This window comes from Marmota marmota, unplaced genomic scaffold (assembly GCF_001458135.2).
Source record: "Marmota marmota marmota unplaced genomic scaffold, marMar, whole genome shotgun sequence".
Lineage (NCBI taxonomy): Eukaryota > Metazoa > Chordata > Mammalia > Rodentia > Sciuridae > Marmota > Marmota marmota.
The window spans coordinates 602568-618050 of NW_026005567.1; the positions used below are offsets into that span (position 1 = coordinate 602568).

The 15483-nt window shown below is 55.7% G+C and overlaps 1 long non-coding RNA gene across 1 annotated transcript; it reads left to right on the forward strand.

Annotated features, from left to right (window-relative positions):
• Positions 1-5845: 5845 nt before the first annotated feature.
• On the forward strand, positions 5846-15229 carry LOC125614643. The gene is made up of 3 exons (XR_007345214.1): positions 5846-5858; positions 12367-12372; positions 14645-15229. It is a non-coding gene; the product is annotated as an uncharacterized LOC125614643 (long non-coding RNA).
• Positions 15230-15483: the final 254 nt, after the last annotated feature.

Consider the following 15483-nt stretch of genomic DNA (forward strand, 5'->3'; position numbering starts at 1 on the left):
CAGCCTGGAGGGGAGAGAACCTTATAACCTTCTTGCAGTGGTATAGGTGCTCACCAGGACATCCAGGTAAAAGGGGTCTCCCGCCTGGAGGGGAGAGTCCCCTCTACCCTGGCTGTGGTGGTGTATGGGCTCCCATAGACACTCAGGTGAGATGGGTCCCCCGCCTGGAGGAGTGAGTTCCATCTCTTCTGGATATGGTGGTATATGAGCACCCCCCCAACATAGCCACATGGGAGGGGTCTCCAATATAGAGTGGCCAGTCACCTCCAACCTGGCTGCTGCAATATATGAGCTCCCACTGACACCCTGGTGGGAGGGGTCTCCCGCCTGGAGAGCCAATAACCCTTTACTCTGGCTGCTGTGGTATATGACTGCCCCTGACACCCAGGTGGAAGGAGGCTTTTCCCTGGAGGGGCGAATCCCCTCTACCCTGGCTAGGTGATATACAAGCTCCCCATGACATCCAGATTGGAGGGGTCTCCTCCCTGGAGGAGTGAGTCTCCACTTCCCTGGGTACAGAGGTATATAAGCTCCCCCACTGACACCCAGTGGGCAGCATCTCCGGCCTGGAGTGGCGAGTTCACCTACCCTTCCTATGGCGGTATAGGAATTCCTCTGGACACCCAGGTGGAAGGGGTTTCACGCCTGGAGAAACGTATCCCCTCTACCCTGGCTGTGGCAGTATAAGAGCTCCCTCTGACACCCAGGTGGGAGGGGAATCCCGCCTGGAGGGACCAATCCCCTTTACCCTAGCTGTGGAGGTATACAAAGTTCCCCCAGACACCCAGGTGGGAAGGGTCTCCCACCTGGAGAGGAAAGTCCCCTCTACCCTGGCTTTGCCGCTATACAAGCTCACCTCAGCACCCACGTGGGAGGGGTCTCCCACCTGGAAGGCCGTGTCCCCTCTACATTGGCTGGTGCCATATAAGAGCTTACAGGACACACATGTGAGCGGTGTCTCCTGACTGCAAGGGCAAGGCCCCTCTACCCTGTCTATGGAGGTATAGGAGCTCCCCCAGACACCTCTATCCCCGGGTGGGAGGGGTCTCCCAAATGGAAGGGAAACTCCCCTCTAACCTGACTGCAGTGGTATATAAGCTCTCCTGACACCCATGTAGGTGGGGTCTCTCATCTGGTGTTCGAGTCCCTGCTACCCTGGCTGTGGTGGTATATGAGATCCCCTTGATACACAGGTGGGAGGGGTCTTTACCTGGAGAGGTGAGTCCCCTCTACGATGGCTGTGGTGGTATACAAGGTACCACAGACACCCAGTTGGGAGTGGTCTCCTGCCTGTTCAGGCAAGTCCACTCTACCCTGGCTATGGCAGTATACAACCTCCACCTGACACCCTGGTGGAAGGTCTCTCTCACCTGGTGCAGCAAGTATCCTCTACACTGGCTTCAGTGGTATATGAGCTCCCCCCACACCCAGGTGGTAGGGGTCTCCTGTCTGGAATAGCAAGTCGCCTCTACCTTGGCTAAGGTAGTTTACAAGCTCCCTGAGACACCCACGTTTAAGGGGTCTCTCACGAGGAGGGGTGAGTCCTCTCTACCCTGGATGATGCAGTACAGGAGCTCTTCTGACACCCAGTTGGGAGGAGTCTCCTACCTGGAAGGTAGAGTCCCCTGAACCCTATCTGTGGTTGTATAAGAGCTCCCACTGACACCCAGGTTTTAGGTTTCTCCAGACTGGAGGGGTGAGGACCATCCACCCTCTCTTTGGAGATATAGGAGCTCCCTCCCACACACAGGCAGGAGGGAGGGGTCTCTTGCCTTGAGGGATGAGTCCCATCTGCAATGGTTGCAGCAGGATAAGAGCTCCCTCTGGCAACCAGGTTAAAGGGGTTTCCCACCTGGAGAGGCGAGTCTTTGCTACCCTGGCTGCAGCTGTATTCCTGCCCTGCTCCAATGGGTCTCCCACTTGGAGGGGCAAGTCACCTCTACCCTGGCTAAGGCGGAATTCTAGCTCACCTTGGCACCAAGATGGGAGCGGTATCTCGCCTGCAGGGGCGAGTTGGCTCTCCCTTGGCTGCTGCTGTATAGGAGCTTCCCAAGTCACCCAGGTGGGAGGAGTCTCCTGCCTGTAGGTGTAAGTCCCTTCTACCCTGGCTGCAGTGGTGTAGGAGCTCTCCAAACACCCAGGTGGGAGGGGTTCTGTGGCAAGGAGGGGCGAGTCCCCTCTACCCTGGCTATGGTGGTATAGGAGCTTCTCCCACCATACCGACGTGGGAGGGGTCTCCAATATGCAGGGGCGAGTCCCCTCTTCCCTGGATGCTACAGTATATGAGCTCCCTCTGACACCCTGGTGGAAGAGGTCTCCCACCTGGAGGGGCAGGTACCCTCTACCCTGGCTAAGGTGTTATACAAACTCCCTGGGAAACCCAGTTAGGAAGGGTCTCCTACCTGGAGGGGTGAGTACCCACTACCTTGACTACAGTAGTATTTGAGTACCCCCACCCAAACCCAGGTGGTTGAGGTCTCCCGCCTGGAGGGGCGAGTACGCTCTACCTTGGCTGGGGCAGTATACTAGCTCCCCTTGACAACCAGGTGGGAGGGGTCACCTGACTGGAGTAGGGAGTTTCCTATACCCTTCCTTTGGTGGTATAGGAGCACCCCTGAACACCCAGGTGGAAGGGGTCTCTACCCTGGAGGGGCACGTCCCCTCTACCCTGGCTATAGCGATATAAGAGCTCCCCCTGACATCCAGCTAGGAGGCATATCCCACCTGGAGGGGCGAATCTGCTCTACCCTGGCTGTGGCAGTATAAGAGCTCCACCTGATACCCAGGTAGCAAGGATTTCTGGCTTAGAGCAATGAAATCCCCTCTTCCCTAGCTGTGGAGTTATACAAGCTTCCTCAGACTCCCAGGTGGGAGGGGTCTTCCACCTGGAAGGGCAAGTCCCCACTGCCCTGGCTTTGGTAGTATACAAGCTCACCTCAGCAGCCAGGTCAAAGGGGTCTCCCATCTGGTGGGGTGAGTCCCCTCTACTTTGGCTGGTGTCATATAAGAGCTCCCAGGACACCTTCATGGAAGGTGACTCCTGACTGGAGGAGCGAGTACCCTCTACCCAGGCTGGTAGTCATAGGGGCTCCCACAGACTCCCAGGTGGAAGGCCTCTCCCACCAGGAGAGGCATGTTCACTCTACTCTGTCTGTGGTGGTATAAGAGCTCCCCCTACCACCTAGGTGGGAAGGGTATCCTTCCTGGAGAGTCGAATCCCCTCTACGTGGGCTGTGGCCTAATAAGAGTTTCCACTGATAGCCTGATAGGAAGGGTCTCCTGCCTAGAGGAGAGAATCCCCTCTACCCTAACTGTGCTGGTATACAAGCTTCCCCAGACACCCAGTTGGGTGGGGTCTCCCGAAAGGAGGGGCGAGTCTCCTCTACCCTGGCCTTAGTGGTATACAAGCTATACAAGACCCCAGCACCCACATGGAAGGCATCTCCCAACTGGAAGAGCGAGTCCCCTCTACCCTGGCTGGGAGGTATAGGAGCTCCCCCAGTCACCCAGTAGGAGGTGTTTCACAACTGAAGGGTTGAGTCCTCTCTAACCTGGCTGCAGTGGTAGTGGAGCTCCCCTGACACCCAGGTGGAAGCAGTCTCTCACTTGGAGGGCGAGTCCCTGCTACCCTGACTTTGCAGTATAAGAGCACCCCAAGACACCCAGGTGGGAGGGGTCTCCAGCATGGTGGGTCGAGTTCCCTCTACCGTGGCTGCGGTGGTATATGAGCTCCCCTGGACACCCAGGTTGGAGGGTTTCACGTGGAGAGGTGAGTCCCCTCTAACCTGGATGCAGCTGTATATAAGATCCCGGCAACATTCAGGTGGGAGCTGTCTCCCGCCTGGATGTGCGAGTCCCCTCTACCCTTGTTGGGGCAGTGTACTAGCTCCCGCAATACCCATTTGGGAGGCGTCTCCTGCCTGGAGGGTCGAGTCCCCTCTACCCTACCATCGGAGTTATATGAGTTCACCCAGACACCCAGGTGAAAGGGGTTTCCTGTCTGGAAGGACGAGTACCTGTTACCATGGCTCCAGCTCTATAGGAGCCCCCTGAACAAACCCAGTTGTGAGGGGTCTCTTGCCTAGAGGGGCGAGTCCCTGCTACTCTGCCTGAGCCTAGATATGAGCTTCCCCTGACACCCACTTTAAAGTGGTATGCCACCTGGGGGAGTGAGTGCCTGCTACCATGGCTGCAGCTGTACAGGAGCCCACCTCCCCACTGGGCACCCAGTTGTAAGGGATCTCATGCCTGTAGGGATAAGTCTCCTGTACACAGAATGAGGCAGAATACAAGCTAGCCTGGACACCATGGTGGGAGGGGTCTCTCGCCTGGAGGAGCGAGTCTCCCCAACCCAGGAACAGGTGCTAGCACTTGGCTGTCCTTAACTGGGCCTGGCTCCTTGCTTGAGACCCTGGCTACACTTCTTGAGGACGGTGTCCCTGTCCCTTGGTTTCAGGCACCTTTATCCAGCCTCCTCCTGTGCCTCCCGTCTGCGGTATCCTGGCACTAAACGGAGCCTCCGCTACCCTTGCTTTGCTGTAGCCTAGGCTGCTCAAATGGGTCCTGCAGCCCACCAAACTCCCAATCTCCACAGGTCAGGTATCCCCTCAAATTACCCTCTTTTGCCCCTCATTGGTCCAGGATCCTCTCTGAGGATCTACTCACCTTGAGCAGAGAAGCAGATTTTGCTGGTCTCTGCACCCTGAATGCTCCTTATGGGAAACACAGTCCTGCCAGTCACCTAAGTCCCTATCACTGCCTCTACCTTGAGACCTGCCAGTTATGGGACTTACTTCACCCCAGCCCTGAGCAATCTCCTCCCATCCCTCCCCTGCCCTCTGGCCTTGCATACTGTCCCTACCTCAACCCAGCCCTCCCTAACCCTGACTATTTGTGCTCCAGTCTTGGAGCCTGGGCACTTGCCTAGGCCCCCGACCATATTCCTTTACTTGGGCCCCTTACTTGGGGCCCGCAGCAGGCTCATCTATGTGCCACTTTTGCTTCCCTATGTCTCCTGGTCCTTATTTAGCCCCAATCTCCCTTCCCCTTGCACTTTTTCCTGGAGCTTTCAGGTCTCCTGCTCCTTGGGTACCTCATCACAATTGGATTAATGGATCCCTTGCCTTGGGGCCAAACTTGGGTAAAGGCTCTAGCCCTACAGTGCACCCACCACGACCCCCCACCATGCCCTCTCTTGGCCGCCTTCCCTTTTCTGGCCCCCTTGCCACGTCCCTGGCCCTGGATTCAAATCTGATCTAGGGAGCCTTATGGTAAACAGAGCTCTGCCACACACCTGAGCCCCTTGCTCTCTCTGGGTGCTTGGTCCTCCATCAGGAACCCGTTTACCTGGAGGTGGTCCAGGTCTTGGAGCCTGACTGCCTCCTACTGTATCGTTGCTTTCATTTCCAAATCTTGTCCACTGTCCTGAGCCCCCTGCCAAAGCACAGGCCATTGGTTCTCTGTTCCTTGGCCTGGCTTCTCGTTTCAGCCTCTGGTGGCCCTTCTTTCTCACTGCTTTTCTGAGCATTGTCTGAGGGCCCCTCACTGGGGCCATTTCCGTGCTCCCCTTGGCATTCCTGAAATGCAGTACCCTAGTTCAGCCCTGCCTTCCTGGCCCCGAGTTCACTTCTCTCCCCTGGCCTGGGCCCTCTTCTAGGTCCCTGGCCTGGGATCCTTGCTGGGGTCCTGTTCCCACCCCACCCACAACAGTCCTGCAGCCCTTCAGGATATGCCCTTCTTCAGCCCTCCTATTCTTACTGTCTTTGCCATGCCCTCTTTCCTGATCCCCTTCCCAGGATGCTTACCCAGGTGAGGTGACTTGTCTAGACCTCTTGACCCTGGGGTTCCCTTTGGAAAATGTAGCCCTGACTCTTGCCTGGGCCCTTTGGCCTCCCTCATCTGAGGCCCTGCTCCCGACCCCTGACACCCTGCAGTGGATCTGGGCCTTGAATCGTTCTCCCCCTGTGCCACCGACTCCTCTTTTTCCCCTCCCACTGCTCCTCCTCCATCTTCCTTCTCATTCACCCAGGCCCAGATGCTAGCACTTGGCTCTCCATTACTGAGCCCGGCTCCTTGCTTCAGACCCTGGCTACACTTCTTAAGGACCCATTCAGGGTTGGTTTCAGGCCCCTTTTGCCAGGCCCCTCCTGTGCCTCCCCTCTGATCCCCTCATGCTGTGGTATCCTGGCAGTGCCCGTACTCTCTGCTCCAACTCCTTCTCCCTAGCCTATGCTGCTTGAGTGGGTCCTGGCAGCCCGTACCCCCCCACACACACTTTAACACAACATGTATCCCCTCACTGTATCCTCTTTTGCCCTTCCATTGGTACAGGTCTCTCTCTGAACATCTACTTACCTGAGGCAGAGAAGTGAAATTGATTTCCTCTGCGCCTTGAATGCTCCCTATGTGTAACATTGCCCTGCCGCTCACCTGAGTCCCCTTCAGTGCTTGAAACATGAGGCCTGGCAGTTAACATGGACTTGTTCCAACCCAGCCCTGAGCAATCCCCTCCCTTCCCTCCAGCATTCTATGCTGCCCTACCATGACCCACCGCTTCCTAACCCTGACCCTTTGTGCTCTGGTCCCTGGGCCTGGGTGCTCACCTGAGCCCCTGACCGCATTCCTCATGGCCCTTGGCATAGTAAGGAGTCTCTTCATGTTGGGTCTGACCTGGGGGCCCCTTGTTTGTGCCCGTCAGCAGGCTCCCTTAGGTGCCCCTTGGCTACCCTGGTGGTCGTGCAGCCCCTATCTCCTTTCTCCTCTCTCTTTGTTCTGGCACTCACAGTTCTCCTGCTCCTTGGCTGCCCCATCGCCATTGATCGGGTGGGTCCCTTGCCTGGGCTCCTGTCTTTGGTCCTTGGTCTTGCCCTTATGTGCACCCAACCTGACCCCTGCCATGCCCTCCCATTGCCCTCCTTCTGGCCGCCTTCGTGTTCCTGGCCTCCTTTTCCAGGACTCAGGCCATAGATTCTCATCTGATCCAGGGCACCTTATGGGAAACAATGCCCTTCCCCTCAATTGGGCTCCTTGCTCTCCCTGGGTGCTTGGTCCTGAGCAGGAACCCTGAAAACTGGAGGTGGCTCTGGGCCTTGATCCTTAATCCCCTCTGCTGGATCCCCTGCCTTCCTTCCAAATCTTGTCCATTGACCTGAGCCTCCAGCCCAAGCCCTGGTCCTTGGGTCTCAGTTCCCTGGCCTGGCTTCTTGCTTGACCCTCTGGTGGCCATTCTTGCTCGGTGCTTTTCTGAGCATTGTTTGAGGGCCCCATGCTGGAGCCTCTTCCCTTCTCCCCTTGGCTTCCCTGAACTACAGTACACTATTGCAGTCCCAGCTTCCAGGCCCAGTGTTTCCTGCTTTCCCCTGGCCTCGGCCCTCCTCTAGGCCTCCTGCCTGGGCTCCTTGCTGGGGTCCTGGTTCCCACCCAACCCACACCTGTCCTGCAGCCCTTCAGGCTATGCCCTCCTTCACCCTCATGTCATTTGTCTCTGCCACGCCCACATTACTGATCCCCTTCCCACATGCTCATCTGGGCCAGAGGATATGAACTTTGGAAAAACAGCCCTGCCCCTTGCCTGGGCACTTTCACCTCCCTCAGCTGGGGCCCTGCTCCTGAACCCTGACATCCTGCAGTGGACCTGGGCCTTGAGCCCTTCTCCCCCTATTCCAGCTGCTCCCCTTTCTCCCCTCCTGCCCCTCTCTAATCCATTGTTCTTTTCATTCACCCAGGCCCAGGTGATAGCACTTGGCTCTCCATTACTGGGACCAGCTCCTTGCTTGAGGCCCTGGGCGCCCTTATCGTGGATCCTTTCCCTGTCCCTTGGTTTCAGGCCCCTTTTGCCAACTCACTCCTGTGCCTCCTCTCTGTTCCCCTCATGCTGTAGTATCCTAGCACTGTCCGGACCCTGCGTTACCCCGGCTTTGCTCTAGCATAGGCTCCTCAAATAGGGCCTGCAGCCCACCGACACCCCCCAACCTCTACACAACAGGTATCCCCTCACAGTAACCTCTTTTGCCCATCATTGGTCCAGTTTCCCCTCTGAGGATCTACTCATCTGGGGCAGAGGAGTGGAATTGGTTTGTCTCTAAATCCTATGGGAAACACAGCACTGCCAGTAACCTGAGCCCCCTTCACCACCTGAACCTTGAGGCCTGGCAGTTAACATTGGACTTTTTCAAACCCAGCGCTGAGCGATCTCCATCATTCCCTGCCCTGCCCTCTGGCCATGCATGCTGCCTCTACCCCAACCCAGCTCTTCCTAACCCTAACCATTTGTACTCCAATCTCCAGGCCTGGGCACTCGCCTGAGCCCCTGACCGCATTGCACATGTCCCTTGGCATAGCACGGGGTCAGTCTCTTCGTGTTGGGTCTGATCTGACTTGGGCCAGCCAGCAGGCTCCCCTAGGTGCCCCTTGGCTTCTCCTGGTCCTCATGCAGCCCCTGTCTCCCCTTCCCCTTGCGCCTTATTCTAGCACTTGCAGGTCTCCTTCTCCTTGTGTCCCCCATCACCATTGATCCATTGGGTCCCTTGCCTGGGCACCTGGCTTGGGTCCTAGGTCTAGGCCCTATGCACACCCACCCTGACACCCTTCCGAGCCCTCCTATCGCCCACTTTCTGATCCTCTTCCATTCCCTGGCCTCCTTTATTGGCCATAGATTCTCATCTGATCCAGGGCGCCTTATGGGAAAAAATGCCTTGCCCCTCCCCTGGGTCCCTTGCTCTCCCTGGATGCTTGGTCCTTCACCAGGAACCATGACACCTGGAGGTGGCCCTGAACTTGTATCCTTACTACCTCCTGCTGGATCCCCTGCCTTCCTTCCCGAATCTTGTGCCATGTCCTGAGCCCCCTGCCCAAGACTTGGTCCTTGGCTCTTCGTTCCTTGGCCTGGCTCCTCACTTGAGACTCTGCTGTCCCTTCTTACTGCTTTTCTGGACATTGTTGGAGGCCCCCTTGCTGTGGCAGCTTCCCTGTTCCCCTTGGATTTCCTGTACCTCAGTACCCTAATGCAGCCCAACTTCCTGGCCCAGCATTCCCTGCTCTCTACTGGCTTTGCCCTCCTCTAAGACCATCACCTGGGCTCCTTGCTGGGGTCCTGGTTTCCACCCTAACTATACCTGTCTTGCAACCCTTCAGTCTATGCCCTACTTTAGCCTTTCTGTCCTTTCTGTCTCTGCCATGCCCACTTTCCTGATCACCTTTCCAGGATGCTCACCTGGGCCAGGCGACTTGATTTGGCCTCTTGGCACTTTGGGCTTCCTTTAGGAAAATGTAGCCATGCCACTTGCTCAGGGCCTTTGGCCTCCCTCAGCCCAGGACCTGCTCTGGATCACTGACACCCTCCAGTGGAACCAGGCCTTGAGCCGTTCTCCCCCTGTGCCACCCACTCCACTTTCTCCCATTCCATTAATCCCCCTCCATCTTTCTATTCATTCACCTAGGCCCAGGTGCTAGCACTTGGCTCTCCATTATTGGGCCCAGCTCCTTGCTTGAGATTCTGACTACTCTTTTTGAGGGCCTTTTCTCATTTCCTTGGTTTCAGGCCCCATTTGCCAGCTTCCTCCTGTGCCTCCCCTCTGATCCCCTCATTTTGTGGTATCCTAGAACTGCATGGACACTCCTCCCCGCTGCTTCTCTCTAGCCTATGTTGCTCAAATGGGTCCTGGCAGTCGGAACCCGCCCACACTTCTGTACACCAGGTATCCCCTCAAAGTACCCTCTTTGGCACCTTCTTTGGTCCAGGTCCCTCTCTGAGAATCTACTTACCTGGGGCAATGGAGTGGAATTGGCTTTCCTCTGCACCTTGAATGCTCTCCATGGGAAACACAGCCCTGCAACTTGCCTGAGTCCCCTTCACTGCCTGAATCTTGAGGCCTGGCAGTTAACATGGGACTTGCTGCAAACCAGCCCTCAGCTATCCCCTAGCTCCTATTCCCTGCACTCTGGCTTTGCATGCAGCCCCTATCCCAACTCAGCCTAACACAGACCCCATATTCTGCACTCCCTTGTTCCCCTGATGCTTTCCTCATTTCCCTTTCCATAGCATAGAATCTCATTATGTTGGGTCTGTACTGGGGTTGTACCCTAGGTTGGTCCAGTGGGATTCTTGTCTGAGCACCTGGCTATGGTCCTGGCTCTCCTCCCACCATGCACCTACCATGATCCCCAGCAGTGCACTCCCATATCCCATATCCCGTGCACTCCCATATCTGACCACCTTCCATCGTGATGCATACTTTGCCAGGTTTCTCATTTTTGCAATGTGCCCTAGAGAAAATGGGGCCCTGCCCCTCATCTGGGCCACTTACTCTTTCTGGGTTCTTGGTCCTGAACCAGGAACCCTGACACCTGGTAGTGGCCCTGGGCATAGAGCCTGACTGCCCCCTGCTGGATCTGTTGCCTTCCCTCCCAAGTCTTGTCCACTGTCCTAAGCCCCTGCAAAAGGCCTGGCCCTTGGCACTCCATTTCCTTGCCTGGCTCCTTGCTTGAGCCTGTGGTGGCCCTTCTTGTTCCTTTCTTTTATGGGCTTTGTCTGAGGGCTCCTCTCTGGGGGCACTTCTCTCCTTGTGCAGCTATGCCTTACTAGTCCAGCCCTTCCCACTCTCCCCTGGCCTGGGGCCTCCTCTAGGTCACTTGTCATAGCACCTTGCTGGGGTCCTGGCCCCCACCCCCACCCAGACCCATCCTGAGGCCCTTGAGGCAGTGCCCTTCTTCAGCCCTCTTGTCATTTCTCTATCTCCCAGGCCAACTTTCCTGATCCCCTTCTCAGGATGCTCACCAGGCCTGGTACTTGAACTGAACTCATGCCCCTGTGCATTACCTTTGGGTAAATGTAGCCCTGCCCCTTGTCTGGGCCCTTTGTCCTCCCTCTGCCCTTGCCCTGGTACCCAATCCTGACACACTGCAGTGGACCAGGGCCTTCAGCCTTCCTGCCCCTGTGCCACCTGCTCAGATTTCTCCCCTCCCTCCCTTCCCCATCCATATCTGTTTTCATTCACCCTGTCCCAAGTGCTAGCACTTGGCTTTCCATTACTGGGCACAAATCCTTGTTTAAGCCCTTGACTGACCTTCTTGAGGACCCTTTCCTTCCCTTGGTTTCAGGCCTCTTTTTGTAGACCCCATCCTGTACCTCCCCTCTGTTCCACTGGTGCTATGGTATCCTGGCACTGCCAGGACCCTTTGCTTTCCCTGCTTTTCCCTAGCCTGGGCTTCTAGAAGGGCTGCCAACCGCCCACACCCACAACCTCTGTATGCCAGGTATCCCCTAACAGTGCCCTCTTTTGACCCTCTTGTGGTCCAGGTCCCTCTCTGAGAATCTACACACCTGGGTAGAGGAGCCATATTGGCTGGCCTCTGCACCCATAATTCTCCCTATGGGAAATACAGCCCTGCCTCTTGCCTGAGTCCCTTTTGCTGCCTGAAACTTGAGGCCTAACAGTTAACATGCAACTTGCTTCAAAATAGCCCTGAGAGATCCCCTCCCTTCCTTCCCCATTCCTCTGGCCTTGCATGATGCCCCAACCCCAACCCAGCCCTCCCTAACCCTGACACTTTGTGCTTCAGTCCCTGGTTCTGGGCAGTGGGCCTGGGCATTTGCCTGAGCCCCTAACTCCATTCCTCATGGCCCTTGACATAGCAAGGGGTCTCTTCATGTTGGTTCCGACCTGGGGGCCCCTTGCTTGTGCCTGCCAGTGGGCTCCCCTGGGTGCCCCTTGGCTTCTCCTGGTCTTCCCAGAGGCCCTTTCTCCCCTTCCCCTTGTGCTTTTTTCTGACGCTTGAAGATCTTCTGACCTTGGGTCCCTCATCACCATAGATCTGGGAGGTTTCTTGCCTGGGTGCCTGGCTTGGGTCCTGGCTCTCATCCCTCCATGCACAGACCATGACCCCCAGCCGTGCCTTCCCATCTCCTTCTTTCTGGCCCCCTTCCCATTCCTGGCCACATTTGCCAGGATCCTGGCCCTGGATTTTCATCTGAGCCAGAGCACCTTATGGGAAACCATGCCCTGGCTCTTCCCTGGGCACCTTGCTCTCCCTGGGTGCTTGGTCCTGCACCAGAAACCCTGAAACTGGAGGTGGCCTGGACCTGGAGCCTGACTGCCCCCTGCTGAATCCCTTGACTACTCTCCCAAATCTTGTCCAGTGTCCTGAGCCCCCTGTTCAAGCTCTGGCCCTTGGCTCCTCACTTGAGACTTTGGTGGCCATTCTTGCCCACGGGTTTTCTGGTCATTGTCTGAAGGCCCAACACTGGGGCTGCTTCTATGCTCCCCTTGGCTTCCCCATACCACAGTAGCCTAGTGCACCATGAGAAGAACAGAGGGGAAACACAGAAGGGGGCTGGCAAAGGAGCCTGAAACCAAGGGACAGGGACAGGGTCCTGTAGAAGGGCGGACATAGGCTCAAGCAAGGAGCCAGGCCCAGTAATGGAGAGCCAAGTTCTAGTACCTATGCCTGAGTGAATGAAAAGAAACATGGATAGGAAGGGTTGGGAGGGGAGAAAGAGGAGTGGCTGGCAAAGCGGGAGAAGGGCTCAAGGCTCAGGTACACAGCAGGGTGTCAGGGGTCTGGAGCAGGGCCTGGGCTGAGGGAGGCCAAATGCCCAGGCAAGGGGCAGGGCTACTTTTTCCCAAAGGGAGCCCCCAGGGCCAAGAGGCCAGGCAAAGTCACCTGGCCTGGGTGAGCATCCTGGGAAGCGGATCAAGAAAGCGGGTGTGGCAGAGACAGAAAGGACTGGAGGCCCAATGGAAGCCACACCTAAAGGGCCACAGGACAGGTATGGAGGTGTCTGGGGGTTAGGACCCCAACAAGGAGCCTAGGAAGGGACCTAGAGGAGGGCCCAGTTCAGGGGAGAGCAGAGAATGTTGTACAGGTAGGCCAGCCTGCACTAGTGTAGTTACATAAAGGAAAGCCAAGGGGAGCAGGGAAGCGGCCCCAGAAAAGCAGTGAGCAAGAAGAGCTACCAGAGACTCAAGCAAGGAGGCAGGCCTGGGAACAGAGAGCCAAGGTCCAGGGGTTGTGTCGGGGCTCAGGACACTGGACAAGATTTGGGAGGGAAGGCAGGGGATCCAGCAGGGGGCAGTCAGGCTCCAGGCCCAGGGCCATCTCCAGGTGTCATGGTTCTGGTGGAGGACCAAGTACCCAGGGAGTGCAAGGGGCCCAGGCGAGGGGTAGAGCTCTTTATCACATAAGGTGCCCTGGCTCATATCTGAATACAGGGCCAGGGACCTTGTAAGAGAGGCCAGACAAGGGAAGGGGGCCAAGAGAATGGGGATGAAAGGGCCCGGCGGAAGGTCATGGTGGGTGTTCTGTAGGGTGAGAGCCATGACCCAAGACAGGCCCCCAGGTAAGGGACCCACCCAACCAATTGTGATGAGTTACCAAAGGAGCAGGAGACCAGCAAGTGCCAGGAAAAAGTACAATGGGAAATGAGGTAGGGACTGCGAGAGGACTAGGAGACAGAGGGAAGCACAAGGGGTACCTGGGTGAGCCCGCTGGGGGGCCCAAGTAATGGGTCCCCAGGTCCGACCAAACACAAGGACACTACATGATATGTCAAGGGACATAAGCATGGTCAGGGGCCTAGGCATGGTCAGGGGCCTAGGCAAGCATCCAGGCCCAGAAACTGGAGCACAAAGGGTCATGGATAGGGAGCACTGGGTTGGGGTAGAGGCAGCATGCAAGGCCAGAGGGCAGGGGAGGGATGGGAAGAGATTGCTCAGGGCTGGGTTGGAGGAAGTTCCATGTTAACTGGCAGGTCTCAAGGTACAGGCAGTAAAGGGGACTAAGGTGAATGGTAGGGCTGTATTTCCCATAGGGAGCATTCAGGTGCAGAGATCAGCCAAATCCACTCCTCTGGCACAGGTGAGTAGATCCTCAGATAGGTGTGGTAAGCCATTCTTATAGACCATGGCTGCCATTAGAAGATGGCGTCGGCTTCCACTGTGGCCTGTGATAAACAACTCCTTTTATGGAGAGTTGGCGCGCAATCCCTTACCACCCTATGAGAGAGATCCACGTGGCGGCTTGGGATTGGGACGCGGGGGGCTTTATTAAGCTGTGCTTGGGTGTGTCGGGCGGCGGGCGCTAGAAGATGATACATGACTCAAGGCCTGAATAAACTGTTGAAAGAAGAATCCTGTGTCGTGTTTCCCTTGCTGGCGAGGGGTCGCGACAGTTGGTGGCCCGCACGGGGAACATATTCCTCGAACATAGGATCCAGAACTTTCAGCAGTCAGGGTGGTGCACCGGTAAGTTCCCAGGTAAGTGGGAATCCGCAAGTAAGTAGCGGGACGCTCCTCCATAGAAAACGAGAGAGCGGGGATTTCATAGAATGGAACGCTACTCCGTAGAAAAGGAGAGAGTGGGGATTTTTGTACTTTCACTTTCATTATATCTTTGGAGACATTATGGGCGCTACCTCTTCAAGCCCAATTTTGATGGCCCTAGATGGGTTGCTACGTTCAAAAGGACTTAAGGTAAAGCAGAGCACTTTGCAGATGTTTTTGAGAGAAACTGATATAGCAGCTCCTTGGTTTGCCTTTTCAGGGAGTCTTACGATTCCTAGCTGGGACAAATTAGGGAAAGATCTAGATTTTGCTCGTGAGCAAGGCAACTTAGAGGGTGGTGTTATACCACTTTGGAAGTTAGTTAGAGGATGTATAGCAGATAGTAAATGCCAAGAAGCTGTGAGTGAGGGTCAGGCTGTTCTTGAGCAACTACATGAGATAAAATCTGAAGGATCACATAGTGAAGTGGCAGAGAGTATTAAGAGTAAGAGTAGTGAGAAGGCAAAAGAGCCTGAAAATAAAAATAGGAGAAGGCTCTACCCAGACTTGACCGAATTAAAAACGCCTGAGAACACAAGCGACTCAGAGAGTTCTGAGGACCTTGATATATTGTTACAACAACTACGTAAGATAAAAATGAAAAAGAAGAAAAAGGCCTACTGTAAGAAGGGGAAGGGAGCTAATATCGGTCAACAAAACTCTGAGGAGGAGGAGGTAGAATATCTAGAAGAAGATATGGTGCCGGTTGCCCCACCCCCGTATGTGGGGGGGAGCCAAGGTTCCGGGAGATCTTTTCATGCGCAAGTTTGGAGGACAGTTAATACAGATATGGGACTTGCATACCCTGTATTTCAGGACAATAACAGGGGAAGATATCATGAGCCTTTAGACTTTAAGATAATTAAAACCTTGGCAGAATCTGTCCGCACTTATGGCATAGATGCCGCTTTCACCCTTACTCAGGTGGAGGGACTTACTAGATTTTGCATGACTCCTTCAGATTGGGCTAGTCTAGTCCGCGCTTGTGTTTCCCCAGGGAAATACTTGGATTGGAGAGCATTTATGCTAGAGGGTGCAGTAGAGCAAGCTGCCCAAAATCATGCAGCGGGACGCCCTGCCTGGGATAAGGATATGCTTTTGGGACAAGGCAGGTTTGCTAATCAACAAACAGGATACCCCCCTGAGGTATATGAACAGATTAATA